Genomic DNA, 21,398 nt, shown 5'->3' with positions numbered 1-21,398 from the left:
CTCTCAGACCTTCAGACCATCAGACAGAAAGGGAAGTGGATACTGGTAACAGGGGAACTGGCTGATATTGTCCCTCTCAACACAGACACTTCTAAGGATCTTAGAACTACAGCATGCACACCAACCGATCCACAGCTAACACCAGACTCTCCCCTATTAAAGCATCTCTATGAATGAGTCAAAAATAACCTGATTAATGTGTTGCAAACCTTTGTCTTCCCTCTCAGTATTTCTTTTAGTAAGAATGCTAACTCTGTAAAATAAACACAAGGTAAACATTAGGGAAGAAGAGCTCCCTAACTCAGGTATTTTTTTCATATTTTTAATTAAAGTATAGTTGATATGTTAGTTTCAGGTGTACAGCACAGACACTCAGTATTATATATATAACTTTAGATTCTCTTCCTTTATAGGTATTACAAAATGTTGAGTATAGTTCCCTGTGCTACACAAAGCTTCTTGTTGGTTATCTATTCTATTATATATAGAATAGATATAATATTCTATATATTATATCTATAACCAACCTCCTAAGTTATCTCTCTCCCCACCCCCTTTCCCTTTTGCAATTTAAGAATTAAAGTGAGGTAAAATGATATCCTACAACCTTCTGGAAGGTCATATTTGGAATTCACAATGGTCCACAGAAAACTTTCCGCAGTGCATCCTCACACCTACCCTCCCTCTTCCTTCTAATCAATATTCCTTCCCTTCACAGATTCAGAAATGGCCAGCAGTACTGAATATTTCTAAAATCGGAGGGACACAAATCTTTATACTTTTGCTTACAGGATAGTCCGCAAAAAAAATCACCACTGGAATAACAGAGCTGTAAGAGTCTTCCAAGCAAGGTATGGCACAAGAGTTAAGGCGGAAATGTGCATTCACACTGATATACTAATTATTCTCTGTAATGAAGGAATATTTCTTAATAATGAAACTGCAATATTAACGAGAGCTACACTGAATGTCAGCAAATCTGGAAAACTCAGCAGTGGCCACAGGACTGGAAAAGGTCGGTTTTCATTCCAATCCCAAAGAAGAGCAATTCCAAAGAATGTTCAAACTAATATATAATTACGCTCATTTCACATGCTAGCAAGGTGATGCTCAAAATCCTTCAAGTTAGGCTTCAGCAGTATGTGAACTGAGAAATTCCAGATGTACAAGCTAGATTTAGAAAAGGTAGAGAAACCAGAGGTAAAATTGCCGACATATATTGGATCAGAGAAAAAGCAAAGGAATTCTAGGAAAAAAAAAATTATTTCTGCTTCACAGACTACACTAAAGCCTTTGACTGTGTGGATCACAAAAAAAGGGGAAATTCTTAAAGACATAGGAATACCAGACCACCTTACCTGTCTCCTGAGAACCCTGTATGCAGGTTAAGAAGCAACAGTTAGAACCAGACATGGAACAACGGACTGGTTCAAAATTAGGAAAGGAGTATGTCAAGGCTGTATATTGTCACCCTGCTTATTTAACTTCTATACACTGTGTACATGTGTGTGTGCGTGTGTGCACATGCGCTCAATCATGTCCGATTGTTTGCACCCCATGCACCCCTGCAGGTTACTCTGTCCATGGGCTTTTCCAGGCAAGAATACTAGAGTGGATTGGTATTTCCCTCTCCTCTATGCAGAGTGCATCATGCAAAATGCAGGGCTGGATAACTCATGAGCTGGAATCAAAATTGCCAGGAGAAATATCAGCAACCTCAGATATGCCAATGATACCAGTCTAATGGCAGAAAGCAAAGAGGAACAACAGAGCTTCTTGATGAGGGTGAAAAGAAGAGTGAAACTCAAAATCAAAAAAACAAGATCATGGCAAGCAATCTCATCAATTCATGGCAAATAGATGGGGAAAAATGGAAACAGTGACAGATTTTCTTTTCTTGGGCTCCAGTATCACTGAGGATGGTGACTGCTGCCATGAAATTAAAAGACACTTGCTCCTTAGAAGAAAAGCTATGACAAACCTAGACAACATATTAAAAAGCAGAGACATCACTTTGTCAACAACAGTCCATCCAGTAGTCACATTCGGATGTGAGAGTTGGACCGTAAAGAAAGCTGAGGGCTAAAGAATTGATGCTTTTGAACTGTGGTGCTGGAGAAAACCCTTGAGCATCCCTTGAATAGTAAGGAGATCAAACCAGTCAATCCTAAAGAAAATCAACCCTGAACATTCATTGGAGGGATTGATGCTAAATCTGAAGCACTAATACTTTGGCCACCTGGTACAAAGAGCTGACTTAGTGGAAAAGATCCTGATGCTGGGAAAGATTGAGGTCAGGAGAAGAAAAGTGTGACAGGGGATGAGATGGTTGGATGGCATCAATGGACAGGAGTTTGAGCAAGCTCTGGGAGATAGTGAAGGACGGGGAAAGCTGGTGTGCTGCAAACCCCTGGTGCCATGAAGAGAAGGACACAACTTAGCCACTGAACAATACAACAATATTAACCAGGAAGGCAAAAAGTTTACGTTTCTCTGCTTAAATCTGCCCACTCTAGGTTTTTCCCTACTGTTCTCTATTGACCATACATCCCAAGTAATTATTATATTCATCTGCCAGCTTCAAATGTTCATCATTCATTTTCTCTAAAATTCAATGAAGTTGTATGTACATACTCACCATTATGGAAATGCTCACCTCAGTATCAATGCCCTCCTCAAGTTCCAAAGAAATGCCTCCTCTCACCCATGCCCATACCCTGCTCCTTTATCTCCTCTGCTTAAGATCATACCGTCCATGAGAGCTGTCCTTCCTTGAGATAATCAATCCTTTTACAGTGCCCTTGGCAACATTTATTCACTATTTCTCCAAAGATAGCATCTGTCTTGATTGGTCTTCATCTTCTAGACTTTTTCTGGTTAGCTTGTGATTGATAGATTTGTGCTCAGCCGGAAACGCCACCACCCTCTCTCCTTCAGAGACCATTTCTACAGAAGGGCTCCAGGTCCCGTATTTGGAAATATTTCCAGCTCTCCCTTCAATAAACCCTCCCTTCCCATCAAGCCCTTAAACAAATCACACCCATTCCCAGTTTTAAGTCTGTTTCACAATATATCTTCATTTGTGAAATATCGACCAGTGCTCAAAGTCCAAGTAATAATAAACAGCAGAAACCTACAGAAAGGAGAAAAGAAATAGCACTGAAGATCAAGAGTATTTGGGCTTCTGGGAAACCTGCAAGGCTGAGGGATTAAATCAGCTGTCAGCTGGCTGCCCTGACGTCTCTTCTGACTGCCCTGTGCCCAAGCTGCAAGGCTGGTGCCCTGGCTTTTCTGGTTGTTAATCATTCTAAACGTCACCCCTTTTTGCATGCACTTACAAAACTTACAAAAGGAATATGTCCTAAACATTACACGATGTTTTTAAGTACCAAGAATAAATCACATTAAACTGATCTGCATTTTTTCACTTTTTTAAAAAGTGGTATTAATGTATAGTTGATTTACAATGTTGTTAGTTTTGGGTGTACAGCATAGTGATTCAATCATACATATACACATATTCCTTCTTTAACAGATGCTTTTCCCATACAGTTTATTACAGAATATTGAGTAGAGTTCCCTGTACTGTACAGTTCAACCTGCACTTTTTTGATAGGATTGGGCTTCCTCTGTGGCACTAGTGGTAAAGAATCCTCCTACCAATCCAGGAGACATAAGAGACGCAGGTTCAATCACTGGTCAGAAAGATCCCCTGCAGGAGGGTTTGGCAACCCATTCCAGTACTCTTGTCTGGAGAATCCCATGGACAGAACAGCCTATGGACTATGGTGCAAAGGGTCACAAAGAGTCAGACACGAATGAACCGACTTAGCATGCACACGCACAAGGCTGATATCATGAGAAGGCTATACTTATGATACTTCAAAATGAGAGTAGATAAATGTAGTCTGGATATAAAACTAATCAAATGGCTCCCCCATGGTGAGTAACAGCGGTTGCCAACCTGGCAAGAGGTTCCTGGTGAGATATTTTAGAATTCTCTCATGTGTCCTGCCAAGTTCATTGGTTATCCATAATTTGAGAGAGGAAAATGATGACATGCAAATCAAGTTTCTAGATAAAGAAAAGCTAAAAAAGATTTCTAACTGATTGAATGGAAGCCTGTGGATAAGATCTCACCTGGATAAATAGTGAGCCAATCACAATAAGACAAAATTCAAAAGAAATACACAAAAATCCTGGGATCCAAAATTTGGATTGTGGAATGCTTAAAAGGAATCCGTTGGCCTAACAGCAGGACAGTTGAGCAGACAAAAAGGCCTTAGCTAATGGCAAACTGAAGTCATTTGTGTGAGCTAGCTGCCAAAAATTAGTTTGCTCTTGGGCCACAGTAAGAAAAGAGCAGTGCTACACCCTTTCTATTTAGCAACCAATGGTCAGAAAGAATCAATACTCAGCACGTCCAGGGAAGGTTGACCAGGCTGGAGATGTAACTGTAAACCATGCAAAAGACAAAGAAAGAAAGAAAGAAGCAGTTTTAGAATACCATGTTCCACTTGTCTTCTAATCCTGGCAAGACTGGATTTGAAGTGAAAGAGATTTTTTTGTTCCTGTTACTCTTAGGGCACAGAATTAGGACCAGTGTATGGATACCCCAGGAGGAATTTTTCAGTTTAACCTAAGAAAATCATTTTTAATAAATAAGGGTGTTTAAAGCTGAAAGTTTCCCATCCTTAACGGTATCTGGCATCAGATCATGTGCTCATTAGTTATGCTATTGGGAGAGATTAAGGCATCAAGCACCATTCATATAAACAACATTTCTATCACAAATGACAACTACTTGTAAGGTAATTTCCATCCCTATGATTTATGTTGACTATTGCATGTGTCTAAACTGAACTATGCTTCAAGAAGCAGGCTCATGCCACACCGCCTCCATGAAGCAAAGTATGACACAGACCAAATCTTCCCTGGCACCGACCTCCAGCATTAAACCATTTGGAGTCTCACCTTGCTTCCAAACTTATATTTGAAGTAGTTCATCTCCCAATCATACCATAAGCAACCTCAGTCTACTAGGTACCCAGGGAGCCAGGGAGCTTGCTGACTCATCACACACCCCCACCCGCCACCCACAGCACAAAATCAACATTTTTACAATTGTCAGTAGCTCCTTTTTGTGAATGGGAAGAAAGACAATAACAGCTTTCTTGGGAACACTTGTCTCCTCTCTGCCCTTTCAAATTCCTTGTTTTGCATTTAAAACTTCCCAGCTCCTTAATGGGGGCTTCCCAGATGGCACAGTGTTATCATTCTGCTTGCCAATGCCAGAGACACAGGGTTCGATCCCTGGATAAGGAAGATCCCCTGGAGTGGGAAATGGTAACCCACTCCAGTATTCTTGCCTGGAAAATTCCTTGCACAGAGGAGTCTGGTGGGCTACAGTCCGTGGGCTCACAAAGAGTCAGACAAAATGGCTGAGCAACTGAGCACACAGGCAACTCCCCAATGAGGACAATGATCACAGAAACGGAAACTCACTCTGCAGCTTTTGCAGGTAATAAAATATGCCTTCTTTCTTTCCCTGTTAGCACACATGAAGAAATGGCTCTGAGAAAACAAATCCCAGGAGAAAGATTTTAAAGGAAAATCGCCAGTCCAGGTTCGATGCATGATACAGGGTGCTCGGGGCTGGTGCACTGGGATGACCCAGAGGGATGGGATGGGGAGGGAGGTGGGAGGGGGGTTCAAGATGGGGAACACATGTACACCCAGGGCAGATTCATGTCAATGTATGGCAAAACCAATACAGTATTGTAAAGTAATTAGCCTCCAATTAAATTTTTTTTCAATTAAAATTTTAAAAATAAAAAGTCAAAATTTGAAATTGTCTACAGTAAAAGTAGACGATTTGATTACACCAAAGCCTTTGACTGTGTGGATCACAACAAACTTTGGAAAATTCTTCAAGAGATGGGAATACCAGACCACCTGACCTGCCTCCTGAGAAATCTGCATGCAGGTCAAGAAGTAGCAGTTAGAACTGGACATGGAAGCACAGATTGGTTCCAAATAGGAAAAGGAGTTCGTCAAGGCTGTATATTGTCACCCTGTTTATTTAACTTATATGCAGAGTACATCATGAGAAATACAAGGCTGGATGAAGCACAAGCTGTAATCAAGATTGCTGGGAGAAATATCAATAACCTCAGATATGTCAATGACACCACCCTTATGGCAGAAAGTGAAGAGGAACTAAAGAACCTATTGGTGAAAGGGAAAGAGGAGAGTGAAAAAGCTGGCTTAAAACTCAACATTCAGAAAACTAAGATCATGGCATCTGTTCCCATCAATTCATGGCAAACAGATGGGGAAACAACGGAAACAGTGACGGACTTTTTTTTTAGGGCTCCAAAATCACTGCAGATGGTGACTGCAGCCATGAAATTAAGACACACTTGCTTCTTGGGAGAAAAGCTATGACCAACCTAGACAGCATATTAAAAAGCAGAGGCAATACTCTGCCAACAAAGTTCCATCTAGTCAAAGCTATGATTTTTCCAGTAGTCATGTATGTATGTGAAAGTTGGACTATAAAGAAAACTGAGTGCCAAAGAATTGATACTTTGAACTGTGGTGTTGGAAAAGACCTTTGCAAGTCCCTTGGACTGCAATGAGATCCAACCAATCCATCCTAAAGGAAATCAGTGCTGAATATTCATTGGAAGGACTGATGCTGAAGCTGAAACTCCAATACTTTGGCCACCTGATGTGAAGAACTGACTCATTGGTGCTGGGAAAGACTGAAGGTGGGAGGAGAAAGGGATGACAGAGGATGAGATGGCTGGATGACATCACCGACTCAATGAACATGAGTTTGAGTAAACTCCGGGAGTTGGTGATGGACAGGGAGGCCTGGTGTGCTACAGTCCATGGGGTTGCAAAGGGTTGGACACAACTGAGCGACTGAACTGAACTGATGTATGGATGTGAGCTGGACTATAACGAAAGCTGAGCGCTGAAGAATTGTCTCTTTTGAACTGTGTTGGAGAAGACCCTTGAGAGTCCCTTGGACTGCAAGGAAATCCAACAAGTCAATCCTAAAGGAAATCAGTCCTAAATATTCATCGGAAGGACTGATGCTGAAACTGAAACTCCAACACTTCGGCCACCTGATACAAAGAACTGACTCATTGGAAAAGACCCTAATGCTGGGAAAGATTGAAGGCAGGAGGAAAAGGGGATGACAGAGGAGGAGATGATTGGATGGCATCACTGACTTGATGGAAATGAATTTGAGTAAGCTTCAGGAGTTGGTGTTGGACAGGGAAGCCTGGTGTGCTGCAGTCCATGAGGTCACAAAGAGTTGGACACAACTGAGTGACTGAACTGAACAGTAAAAGTAGCAGAGTCTTACCCTCTGGAGAAGCAGGGCTAGGATTCTTCTTCCCTGCATTTGGGAAGATGGCAACCCTGTAATAGCAGATTCCTTGAGGACATTGTCTTGAGAAATAGATTGGCCTTGCTTAAGGATTAGCAACATGAAAACAGCTATAGAGAGGAAGGGGAAAGAGGCTCTTCTTGCAGCTACCTTTATGACACATGCTTGGTTTTGCGGAAAAGCTGAAGATGGAATGAAGTGGGAAACATGCACACATTTATTCTTAAAGTCATTAGTATTCAAACCAAGTTTGAAAATATGAAATTACAATTGCTTCACTAGTCTCACTTAAACTGTTTTAGGCTCAAATATGGCAGGTTTCTAGATAGGAGATATGAAATTCAACTTGGCAGCCTTACCCAAGATGATATAGAAACATTTAAAACACACAAACTCATTATACTACTCAAGCTTAGCATTTAATGATGTAATAGGTCTGGCCAAAAAATGTCCAATGTGAAATTACACTATCCAGCTAAAAATTAAAAATATCTCAAGGCATAGATAAGGAAATACAGATGTACAAATGACTCTCACTATCCTATATTGGTAACTGGCCAGACATTCACTTAATTAACTAATTGAGAATGAATCAGAGCTCAAAAATATTTACATTTTTTTTCTGGGCTCTGACATGTGTAGTCTAAAAATAATTGATTCTGATTTTCCCAGCGTCTCTATAACTTCCTTCTATTTTAAGCCATGATCACTTCAGTTCAGTTCATCATGGGTTTTTGTTTAGTTTTAGGATTGGTAAACTATGTGCCTAGTCTAAACACTTTGTAGAAACTTGCTGATGTACATTACACATATAGAGTTCATCACAGTTTTGAGAAGAGCATAGACCCAACCAAGGACCCCCAATAATAAACCTTCAGATTAGCAGGTATGGGAGCAATTAATGTATGAAATCAACCATGACACCCTCTCTGAAGCACTCTACTGAGAGCAGCAATGTACTAGGGTTAAGAATCCCGTGATATGATACCAACCCTGATAGACAAAGCAGACACAGTGAAATTTGCAAAGAGACTGTGAGTCCTTGAGGACAGGGATCGTGTCTCATTTTTGCTGCATCTCTAGGATCTGGAATTAATCTATGGAAAGAGCTGGGAAAATATTTGCCTAGTGGATGAATTAACGCATATCATATACAGATACATAAAATTCTGGGCTATGGCCACACAAAGGTCTCTAGTTGAGGAGGCAAATGGATACTGAAACCCAGAGCTGCATCTGCCTGGAAACAAAGCAATCTTCTAATTTTCTTTTTTTTTTTTTTTCCAATTTTATTTATTTTTTTTTTCAAGTTGAACAGACTAAATTTCTTTAAACAAACTTATACTCCAGAGTCCTTTAAAAACTTAACAGCATTTATACATTAAAGGTATTTGATTTTCTTGTAACTAGCACTTCAAATGCAACAAGCATTTGAAGCAACAAGCATTTGACCCAACAAGTAAAACTTTCTACAGTTCATAACTTTTATAAATAAAATAAATTAAATGTACAGTGAATAAGTTCTCTGAAATATTTCAATATTTCTGCAGGTTTAGTAACATCATAAAATACATTTCAACTAAAATTCACAAATCTAAAAAACCTGTTAGGCATTTTTAGGCATTTTAAGTTGGAAATGAAGACCAATGTTACATCGTAATATGCCAATTACAAATAGTACTTCAAATAGCAAATACTACAGTTTGTCCCAAACTTTAAAAACTATTCATGAACTCAACACTGAACTATTGATGGCTATGAGAATTGTTTCCTAGCCTTTTTGAAAATTTCAACCCATTTACGTTTAAGGTAATTATTGATAAGTATGATCCCGTAGCCATTTTCTTTATTGCTTTGGGTTCAAGTTTATACACTCTTTCTGTGTTTCCTGTCTAGAGAAGATCCTTTAGCATTTGTTGGAGAGCTGGTTTGGTGATGCTGAATTCCCTCAGCTTTTGCTTGTCTGTAAGCTTTTGATTTTTCCTTCATATTTGAATGAGATCCTTGCTGGGTATAGTAATCTGGGCTGTAGGGTATTTTCTTTCATCACTTTAAGTATGTCTTGCCACTCCCTTCTGGCCTGAAGAGTTTCTGTTGAAAGATCAGCTGTTATCCTTATGGGAATCCCCTTATGTGTTATTTGCTGCTTTTCCCTTGCTGCTTTTAATATTTGTTCTTTGTGTTTGATCTTTGTTAATTTGATTAATATGTGTCTTGGAGTATTTTGCCTTGGGTTTATCCTGTTGGGGACTCTCTGGGTTTCTTGGACTTGGGTGATTATTTCTTTCCCCATTTTAGGGAAGTTTTCAACTATTATCTCCTCAAGTATTCTCTCATGGTCTTTCTTTTTGTCTTCTTCTTCTGGGACTCCTATGATTCGAATGTTGGAGCGTTTAACATTGTCCCAGAGGTCTCTAATATTGTCCTCATTTCTTTTAATTCGTTTTTCTTTTTTCCTCTCTGTTTCATTTATTTCTACAATTCTATCTTCTAGTTCGCTTATCCTGTCTTCTGCCTCTGTTATTCTACTGTTTGTTCCCTCCAGAGTGTTTCTGATCTCATCTATTGCATTATTCATTGTATATTGACTCTTTTTTATTTCTTCTAAGTCCTTATTAAATCTTTCTTCCATCTTCTCAATCCTTTTCTCCAGGTTATTTATCTGTAACTCCATTTTGCTTTCAAGATTTTGAATCATTTTCACCATCAAAATTTGAAATTCTTTATCAGGTAAATTCTATATCTTCTTCTTTTGTTTGTGTTGGTGGGCAATTATCTTGTTCCTTTACTTGCTGGGTATTTCTCTGCCTCTTCATCTTGCTTATATTGCTTTGCTTGGGGTGGCCTTTCCCTCTTCTTGCAGTTTGTGGAGTTCTCTTTATTACGTAGTTTCTTCGCTGTGTGTGGGGTTGGACGGGTGACTTGTCCGGGTTCCCTGGTTAGGGAAGCATGTGTCGGTGTTCTGGTGGGTGGAGCTGGATTTCTTCTCTCTCCTTTAGAAGACAATGGGCTGCTTTTCTGGGAGCCTGATGTCCTCTGCCAGTATTCAGAAGTTGTTTTGTGGACTTTACTCCGCGTTCAAATGTTCTTTTGATGAATTTGTGGGGGAGAAAGTGGTCTTGCCATCTTATCCCTCCACCATCTTGTTCCTTCCTCCCCAGAACACTGGATTCTTATATTCCACTTAGTCGTGGAGTATCTCTTCCCAGCTGCTCCAGCAAGGCGCAGCCGCTGTACCTTACCTTGGAGGAGGGGTATCTCCTCAAGGCCGCACCTCCTGCTCTGAATGTAGATCAGCTCCTCTCGGCCCTCCGGTGCCCAAGCAGCCACCTCCTCATGAACGTGGTACAGCTCCTCTCGGCCACCGCCCTAACCCTGGGCGCGGGGTAGCTCATCTCAGCCACGATTCTGCACGTGGTCGGTTGCGCTGGAGCCGGGCGTCTCCCACGTCTGCCCAATCTTCTAATTTTCACAGAGCCAAAAGAGGGAGCCAAGCTTTCCAGGTGGTGCTAGTTGTAAAAAAATCCCACCTACCAACGCAGGAGACATAAGAGATGCAAGTTTGATCCCTGGGTTGGGAAGATCCCCTGGAGCAGTGCATAGCAACCCAACTCCAGTATTCTTGTCTGCAGAATCCCATGGACAAAGGACCCTGGCAGGTTGTAGTTCATAGGGCTGCAAAGAGTCAGACACAACTCTAGTGACTTCACACACGCATGCATAAGATGGACTATCCAGGACCCTGACCAACGAGACCTCTACAACTGCTAAAATCTAGGGGCTCATGACAAACCACCTGCAGCTGCAAGTCGGACCTAAGGGCACTTCCAACTCCACCCGACAACCACTGGGGATTGCGCCATATGGCAAAGGATGCTGGCCTCCCAGACTCCATAATGAGTACTTAGAGTCACAGGAGTTGCTCTGCAAAGGCTCTGTTGGCACCCCTAGAGCACTGCTAGCTTCGGGAGACATGCTCCCTTGCATCCCCAGCACAACGCAGAGAAGGATGAAAGTCTAGGTTCACCTCTCCACCACGACCCAGGCTGCCTGGAGGATATCCTCATCTAAAGAAGCAGCGAGCTTTGCACAAGGTAGATATCAGACATGTGAACAAGATCAGAAGTAGGAAGAATATTACACTTGTGGTAATAACTAATTTGAGTACTTTTCCCTGCCAGGCACTGTGTTTAAGAGTTTATGTGCATTATTCCACTGAACACTCTTGACCACAGCATGAAGTAGGTCCTTTGATCCTCTCTTGACAGATGGGCAAATTAAGCTTTAAAAGGTTAAGAACCATGAACAAGGTCACACAGGTGCTAAGTGGCAGGGCCACGACTACGTACCCACCCCCAACCCCAATCTCAGCTATAATCCTCAATGGCTTTATAGGATTAGAATACATAATATTCTTTTGCCACTCACAAGGAGCAAGAAAGTGATGTTCTGCTTTTAATAAAAATCACGCCTGTCATTTTCGCCAGATTTTACTATCTCTTATTAGTGTGTCTGGTATTTGAAAGTACATCTCACACAATAAGTGCTTTGTGAATTACGGGAACGTAAACAAATCACATTGTGACATCATTATCTCTCATTTGTATTAGTATTCAAAACTACCAATTCATATGCTTCCTCTAAAAAGCATGTAGTTATGTATTTATTTTTGCATTATAAAGGTAATACATGTGTATTAAAAAATAGAGGAAACAAAGAAAAGCAGGAAAGAAAATATCTATCATACTACCTCCAAAATGCAGCTGTTAACATTTTGGGAAACATACAATTTTGAGCTCAAAAATATAATATGATTACTCATATAAACATGATTTTGCTTATAAACCCATACTTAAGAATAAGAATTTGTTTTCCAAGTGTTGAAAAGACCATATGTTTTATATAATTCCCACATGGAGGCCAAAAATTTTGTTTAGGCATCATGAAAAGGAAATACAATTTTCTTGAAATAAAAAGATCTGCTATCTCATTATTTCCCATGCACAGTAACATCCATCTTCAGTGAACATTCAAGAATATTGTTATAGGAAGTTTTGGAGTGAATGTTACATTTCTCCAGAGACTAACTTCCTAAAGGGGTTTACTTGAACTGACTTCATCTCTGAACACAGATGGTCTAAGCTGCAACTCTTCACGTGATCCATAATGGTCTCAAATGGTGCTTTTCAACAAGAAAAAGAAAAGGAAAAGACTTTATAATCACACCTACCAAGTCTGTTTTACTGCAGGCTTTTCTGATAAGCGACCGATTTAGTAAGTTAGTGGTGGACTGGGATAAGAAACCAGGTTTCCCATTTCCTGGTCCATAGCCTTCTTGGAAATAAGAATGTGTGTCTATTTATTTAGTACTTTGTGTACAAATACTGTTACTATTATTTAAATGGCAGAATGAAAACAACATATAACTTAGATTGTAGGTACCTACCTGCTCACATTCCACATTGACATACTTGCCGCCACTAAGTTATACAGGAGTTTGAATAAGGTTCCATGTGCCTCTAGATCTCATCAAGAGTTCTGAATCCCACGTTTCTTTTCATCCCTGCTCCCTCCTCATTCCGAAGGGACCTAAGTAGGAAATGTATGGACCACTGTACCTAAGACTGTACCTTGGCATCTCTTCTGCTCACGAAGCATCTTTTACTCTCTCTCATTTCAAACCTTAGTCCAGAAGTGCTGGCTAACAAGTGATTTGAACAGGGAAAGAAAAGAAAAGGAGCTATGAAAGGATGGACAGGCACTGCCAGAGGGAAAAGGGAAGCTTCTACAGAGAATTGGAGGAGTCATCTGCATTCTCAGGACCTTGGGTTCTTCTCTTCTCCACAGTGCCTCCCACTGGGGTAACTTCTCCACTTCTTGCCATAATATAAATTCAAGTCAAATTCATCTCCTAATGGACACAGGTTGCTTCCATGTCTTGGCTATTGTATATAGTGCTGTTATGAACTGTCAGTGAATAAAGATACAGTCTACATATACAATGGAATATTACTCAGCCATAAAAAAGAATCAAATAATGCCATACGCAGCAACACGGATAGACCTAGAGATCACATACTAAGTGAAGTAAGTCAAAAAGACAAATACCATATGATATCGCTTATATGTGACCTCTAAAAAACATCATACAATTGAACCTATTTACAAAACAGAAATAGGCCCACAGAAACAAAAAACCATACTAACCATTAACCAAGGGGAAAAGGGGGAGGGATAAATCAGGAGCTTGGTATTAACAGATATACAGTACTACATATAAAACAGATAAATAAGGGCTTACTGTATAGCACAGAACTATAATCAATATCTTGTAATAACCTATAATGGAAAAGATCTATAAAAGAACATATATACCTATATATACACATATATATATTTTACACATATGCATAACTGAATATTGTGCTGTACACCTGGAATTAACACAATATTGGAAATCAACTATATTTCAATAATTTTTTTAAAAAAATCATATTCAGCCCTTTCTAAAGATTAATTCAAGACATCATGTTAAATAAGAATCAAAATGGTTTGAAAAGAAACACAGTAACATATCATGCCACACTTGTTGATTTTCATAAATTCAAATCAAAACTATTTTTGCCTTATACATTTTTTTCACTTAAAAATAGGTACAAAGTGCTATTTTTATATAATAAATTAAAAGAAGCTTTCCATTTGAAAAAAGAAAACTGCCAATTGGCTCTTCATAGACTTACTAAACTGAACAAAGTAACTTCTCTGAATCCCAGGGGACAGTCAAGCTGGACAGGCACTTCACCACCTTGTGTGATTATTGGCTGAACACTTAAGAAGAATGTTCCTTCTTTCCTTATCTTTAATACTGTATCTAATTCTGGGTACTGGTGAGTGCCTAGACAACCCCTTGAGGTGGAATCAAACTCTCTCTTCCTAATTCAGTAGAGAAATACAGCAAGGTTTAGCATTTGTAAAACATTCAATACTTTGTCTCACTGAATCACTTATAGATTTGAAAGTTACCATAAAAATATAAAACATATATTCTGAGTGGATGTTTTTATTTACCCTGTTACATAATAAAAATGTAAAAGGCTAGATTTCCAAAGAATATATTTAGAAGAACGTCCTATAAAGCTCAAACTTCACTAGAAGTTTTTACTTCTAATTTAAAAAGAAAATTGTGTCAGTTCTTAATCTTTTCTTCTCGACACCAATAACTGCAAAAACAAACAGTTAATGGGTAACATAACACTGCAATCATGGCTACACTGACCTATATGAAAACAAGACAAGTCAAAACAAAAATTAAACAGTGAATCAAACACAAGAACCTGGCAGGATTCCCAGAAGGTCACCAAACTTAGACTTGAGAAAACTGTCCATGTTTCCTGAAATTTTCAAAGATACCTCTGAGTTTTTCATTAGTAAAAGCCAAACTGCTAAAGTAACAGCAAAGAGGAAAAACTCAACTGGATCCTTAACCTAGCTAGAAAAAACTCATCCTTTTCACAATGGATAGCTATAGGTTTATTTTCGTACACTTAGCTATGGTCATGTCAGTGAATTTTCATTTAGAAAAGCTTTTCAATAAATAACCCTGAAATCAAAAATCAAACTGGGTCAAGGGAGACAGGCAGGTCCATAGGATTCCTAGGGCACTTTATCTGGGATTATGTGCTTCTACCACATTATCTGATTTTTCAGAAGACAAGGCAGAAAATAATGAAAAATGTACTGAGTAGAACACAGGAAGCCTGTTGATATCTGGTGCCACCACTGACTGTTCCTGAGCTTTTAGCCAGGAATGAGGTCCCCAAGACTGTTTCCCCATTTAGATTGGACAAATTATAATATCCCTAAAAATGCTATGAGTGCATGGGAATTCCATATAGACAGGTAAGGTGTAATGTTACACAGCCTCTCTTTTTCAAAGCACATGAAAACGACATTTCACAATAAATTAATGCAACTGATTAACTTTTTACTCAGTTTGGGCATCAACATGCTACAGCTCTGATCTCAGGTGATTCCAATGTTTAGTCCAGTTTGGGAACTGGTGGGTGCAGCAGTCATTCTCCGAGTGTGGTCTCAGGCCCACAGTAGCAGCATCTGGGAACTGTTAGAACGTTGTTCAAAAGTTTGTATTATTTTCCAAGAAAGTTGAAGGACTTCATTTATTCAAAAACAAATTCTCTTACTAGCTAAAACAGAAAAAGCATCAAATGACATAATCTGAATTAGCACTGCCTTTTTAGGATTTCGGGTTCGACCCTGGGTTGGGAAGATGTCCTGGAGAAGGAAACGGCAACCCACTCCAGTACTCTTGCCTAGAGAATCCCACGGATGGAGGAGCCTGGTAGGCTACAGTCCATGGGGTTGCAAAGAGTCGGACACGACTGAGTCATTTCATTTCACTTCACTTTTAGGATTTAATTTTCAGAGGTGAAAAGAGAAAAAGAGAGCATCAGCTTAAACCATTAACATCCAAGGTGAAATGATAGGAAATATTATGAACCATTTACTGTTAGTAGAAGTTTACATTCGTTGACTCATTTTCTCCTCATGATAATCCCCCTGATGTGGGTACTATTCCCCAATTTTAGGCCTTCCCAGGTGGTGCCAGTGGTAAAAAACCCACCTGCCAATGCAGGAGACTTAAGAGACACAGGTTTGATCCCTGGGTCTGGAAGGTCCCCTGGAGAGGGCATGGCAACCCACTCCGGTATTCTTGCCTGGGAAATCCCATGAACAGAGGAGCCTGGCAGGTTACAGTCCATGAGGTCACAAACAGTCAGACACGGCTAAAGCAACTTAGTATGCATTCACCCCAATTTTACTAAGGACGAAACAGAAATAAAAAAAGGTTACACAACTGGTCCAACTTCAAACAACAGTAAGTGACAGTCAGGACTCAAGGCTTGGCGTTGTGTGTCCATAACTGTGAGATGGAGAAGGCTCAGCCTCCAGAGCCAATTCTCTTTTCATGAGACTGGATCGCTTGCCAGGAATAAATATTTCAACTTGTTTCCCACAAGAATGCTAATGAAACAAACTAAAGAATTACTACTGCATACTGAGAAATACAATCCAAAAATAATAAATACAAAATAAAAACGTATATCCCTTTCCTGTGATGTGTTTTGCTCACACAACTTTCCAGGTTGGCCTTAATGGTAAAATCGTCAACTTTGGAACAAAGTGGGCCATCAAAATAAATGAACTGAAATGAAGACAATCAGAACCTTTCTAAGTGAGCCAAGTTATGAAAAATAAAGGCAATTAAGCTCATTTCTTTATGATTATCTCTGCTCCAGCCCTTGTGCCTGCAAGCGGAGAATCATGAAATCACCGTGGGGCATTAGCATCTTTCTGAACTGGTCACTCACTGGGCTGCCTCATCTCCTCGCTGACTTGCAACATCACAGACACTCAGCTCTTGACTTAAATTATCCAGGAAACATAATTTGATTATTGAGCCTTTTAATTTGCTTCCACACACCTTCATTTTCCCCATCAAGAGAAGTGCCTCTGATCACTTTTCATGCCCAGAGCCACTCCTCATCTCATATATAGTAAGCCAAAAAGAAAACCCTACTTACATTAAGTTGCAATTACATTTAATAACATTAAATTCTAACCATATTCAATTTAATAACATTACATTGTAACTTCCAAAGTATCCTAATGAAGACCCGATTTCCTGAATGGAGTAACCAAGATGTTTATGTGCTGAAACTTGTATTATGTTTAGTCCTCTAAAAGTCACAAAAGACTTGTAACAGAAAGAGTACAATCTCTTACATTTAAAGATGGAAGATGAGTCCTAAAATTTCATCCTAAATTGGAAATCTAATAGTCAATTTATCACTGAAATTAAAGGTGAATCGAGAAGCATTTCAAAGTACAGAATCAAGTGGCATATTTTGGGGAATTAATCCCCATATTTTTTTTTTTTACTAGAACTCTTTGGTTCTAAGAGGATCACCCAGATCAGTTCCAATCAAATATTGTAAAAGGAGTTGCTTCTTCTGTATGTGGTTCTGAAGCACTGTGAAATTATTGCAGCTAAGAAAGAAAAGGACAGTTCAATGGCCTCACCTACCCTTTCTGCCAGTTTAGGCTTGTCCTTGCGGGGTCCTTAACTTGCTTTCTCTTACACTGTCTTGAACAAACCTTGATGTAATTGGATAAGGTTTCATTTTTCTCTCTCAAGAACCTAAGAAACACCAGGGAGGACTTCTAAACTGATGTTCTTGGAAGCCACAACATGCCAGGCCTACCAATTGAATTTTCTTTTATAAGGAATGATATTCTGGAGAGCCAGATTTAAGGCGATTTAAATTTGAATGTGACTAGATTATAAATTCCACCAGATAGTAAAATCCTTTACCATAGACAGTGAGTAGATAAAAAACTAGGCTGCTGACATGAAGATAATCTACTAGAAAGTTTTTTTCTAGAAATTATATAAAACACAGCAAAATCAGTAAGATAATTAGAGGACGTGGATATATTCAGATTCTAATAAGAAGGAAAAACTGTAAATTCTAAGGGTGAGGCTGACACATAAATGCATGTAAATAAAAAATCTGACCATGTTCTCAACATAGTTTTCATTTGAAGTGTTTGGGGATTAGGTCTTTATTTTCTTTTTAGTTGGAGTGGGACTAGCAAATATTTCATTGACTATGCTAGAAGCATTATTTCTTTTAACTCTGACAACATGAGAACCGTGGCAGTGCCCATTTTGCAGATGAGGAAGGTGAGGCTCACAGAGTTATACCCCTGCCCCAGAGCTCAGAGAATCAGAAGAACAGATCTTGAACCTACAGCTTGGGCCTCAGATCAACCCGTATTTCCCCCAGTTCTCTGAACACAAGCTTAGAACCTGTCCCTTAAAGGTCTCTATACTTCATAACAAATTGGCTCTGAAAATAGCAGCTTGGAAAGCAACTGTTCTCCACACAGAAAGTCTCACATACACTGAGCAGTGTTCACCCCAGCACACATGTGCTAGGGCCACAGTCATGCCTCTTCTAGCTTTTCCCCCAACATTAGATTTTCAGATCCACTTAAGCCTATTTGCAAAGTCATTCTATTTCTGTACTAATGACTTAGGAACAGCTGGAATTTTTTTTTTCGCCAAAATTTTGAAATCTCAGATCTCTATTTAAAAAAAAAAAAAAAGAGCCACTGAGAGAATTCAGAGATCTGCAAGGCTGAATTTCCTTGCACTCTGGAGAACTGGCATGAATCCCTGAAACCTCCAGTTGCTCATACCTCATATGAGTCCTGTAACGTGTACTGATGACAGGGATGATAGGGAGCAGCCCCATGAGGGGCCAAACGTTGGTGTTATTGCAGCCAGGAGATTCTTAGGTACATGTCTTCTTTGGCTTCCTTTCAACTCTTAAAAATAGAAAATGTTTACTACAGGAAAACTCGCTCCAGGTGATGGCTAAGTCTCTGCCCTTTTCAGAATCCTCCAAAGTCCACGGCATTTTTTTTAATATGGATAGAACCCTACTGATAAATATGTAAGATTTACAGAAAAGGGGTCTGTTTGCTCCCTTCTCTGGAAGGAAATCCAAAGGCGTCTGCCCTTCCCTCCGCTGAAACCCGACCCAGAGCCCTCTACAGTGAGCCAGCGCCAGCATGACCTGCAGGGTCCAGGAACACACCGAGGGTTGGTCCCTACCCCGCAGTTTCAGGTTCGGATGGTCTGCGCCTCCCGAGCTGGGCCCGCGAGTCTGCATTTCTGAAAGTTCCCAGGGGAGGCTGCTGCTGCTGCCCAGAGACTCCCCTTCGTTGGAGAAGCAGGGCTCTCACCCACTGGTTGCCAAAGCACACCTGGCAGTCACCTGGAAAGTGTGTAGCCCACTCCCACAGATTCCGATACAACTGACTGGGTGCTGTCCGGGCCCCGGATTTTTCACGCTCCCCTGAGACAGCTTCCGGAGCCGCAGTCTCAGAGAATCTCCCGGGCACCGCGCACAGCCCGCCACCCCGCTCCCGGCGCCGCACGTGCGGACACCAGAGCCCCTTCTAGAAAGACCGCGGCCCAGAGAGATGAGCTTAGGGGAGTAAATCACCGCGCACTATCCAATTTCAGAGGCCAGAACGCCCCGAGCAGAAATCCGAGTCCAGAGAGGCTCCGGAGATCATGCGACCACCCAGGAAGTTTGCGGGACAGATCCCGGGTCCCAGCCTCCATCCTGGGTGCCGACTCTGCCTCCCGGTTCACCCGCTGCCTTCGCACGCGCGGGAAGAAACTGCACCCTGCAGGCGGCCCGCTGCACCCTGCAGACGCGGGGGCTCCCGCCGGAGGGCCCCGGTTTGCCGTCACGGCACGGACAGGGGAGGAGAAGGGGCCGCCTTACCTGGCGCGCGTCCCTGCTCAGGGGTGCTGTCGCGGCAGCAGCGCGCCCCGCGGCGGCCCGCGGGTCCTGGAAGTGACCGGCCGCGGCCCTGCCACCACCTGGGCCGGAGCGGGTCGGCCGCCTCCCCTCCCGGAACCCGGAGCCCGTCTGCCCCGCGCGGCCGGTGCGGAGCGCGCGGGACGCTCCCGGCCCCGGAGGCGGAGCCCGAGATAAGGTTCGCGCCCCCACCCGCCCCCTTTCCGCGAGCCGAGGCCAGAGGGTGGGTTTTGGATCCGAATCCCCAGTGCGAGCTGCCGGGGGACCCCGCTAGAAGCCGGAGCAGCTCACGTCCCGCTGGGACTGGGAGAGGCGGGCCCGGCGTTCCCGGGAAGCAGGTCGGGGCAAGGCCGCTCGGAGGTGGAAGGCGCCGGGGCGAAGCGAGGCGCGACCCGAGCGCATCGCTGGCGCGGAGTCGGGGAGCCCCAGGCCCGCTTCCGGGCGCCGGGATCAGTCACCTGGTGGTGGACCTGCCTTTGACCTAAGCTGCCGGAACACCTGAGGGACGTTCGCGTTCACATAAATAGGCAGCTACCTTGGAGGACTTAGGGGTGGCAAGGAAAGTCCGGAATAAGGTGCCTGGTAAACGGACGGTCTGCGCTCTGCCCTCTTTAGTCCGTCCCTCGCGGGGCAGCCAGAAAGTTCTTTAAGCATCACGGGCTCTCAGACCTGCACGCTCAGACCTGCTCTGGCCCTGGCTGACTCTCACCCGTCACTCTTCTGGCTTCTCATCCTGCCCCCTCCGCCCAAGACCTTTGTGCCCTTCCTTATCCGCACCACCTGATGCGAAGAGCCAACTCGTTAGCAAAGAGCGGGATACTGGGAAAGATTGGAGAAGAACGGGAGAAGGGACGACAGAGGACGAGGTGGTTGGGTGAAATCATAGGCTCGATCGATGGACATGAATTTGAGCAAACTCCCGGGGAGATAGATGGTGAAGGACAGGAAGCCTGGTGTGCTGCCGTCCATGGGGTCGCAAAGCATCAGACACGACTGAGCGTCTGAACACCAAACAAATCCACGCCGGTGTGCTCCAGTCTCACTCGAGTCTTCTTTTAACTCCAAAGCTCTGTTCCGAATGTTGTCACAGGTGCCTTCATTCAGGTCTCAAAGGTCCCTTCCAGAGAGTCCTTCGTGCATACCCCTCCAAACAGAACCACCCAGGACCCCTGACCCTACTTTATTTTCAGTAGATCTGAAGTTTCACGTGTTAGACGCTCAGGTGTCTTGCATTCATCTCAAGGTGAGCCCTAAGACACAGGGAGGGCTCCTGTCCTCTTGCTCCCAGCTTCATCCTCCGCAGCTAGAACACTATCTGAAATACAATAAGTGCTCAGTGAATCTTGGCTGAATGAATGTACAAATTAATTTCTCCCCAGGATGAAATGCTCTCATTCAGTAAGTGAGTCCTACTGAATTCAGGTCGGAACCTGGAATGTTAGGTCCATGAATCAAGGCAAATTGGAAGTGGTCAAACAGGAGATGACAAGAGTGAACTTCGACATTCTAGGAATCAGTGAACTAAAATGGACTGGAATGGGTGACTTTAACTCAGATGACCATTATATCTACTA

At 42.0% G+C, this 21,398-nt stretch overlaps 1 protein-coding gene across 1 annotated transcript in view; it reads right to left on the bottom strand.

Moving 5' to 3' along the window:
• The window catches only part of COL21A1 (collagen type XXI alpha 1 chain), a 222,849-nt gene extending 202,774 nt beyond the window's left edge, over nucleotides 1–20,075 (bottom strand). The window contains exon 1 of the mRNA XM_088831150.1: nucleotides 19,789–20,075. The gene's annotated coding sequence lies outside the window, so the exon portion shown is untranslated. The remainder of the gene's footprint in view (nucleotides 1–19,788) is intronic.
• Nucleotides 20,076–21,398: the final 1,323 nt, after the last annotated feature.

This window comes from Moschus berezovskii, chromosome 23 (genome assembly GCF_049115385.1).
Source record: "Moschus berezovskii isolate FMDL1 chromosome 23, NW_MosBer_1.0, whole genome shotgun sequence".
NCBI lineage: Eukaryota > Metazoa > Chordata > Mammalia > Artiodactyla > Moschidae > Moschus > Moschus berezovskii.
The sequence above is the reverse complement of the archived record's forward strand: the minus strand, read 5'-3'. Positions and strand labels throughout refer to the sequence as shown.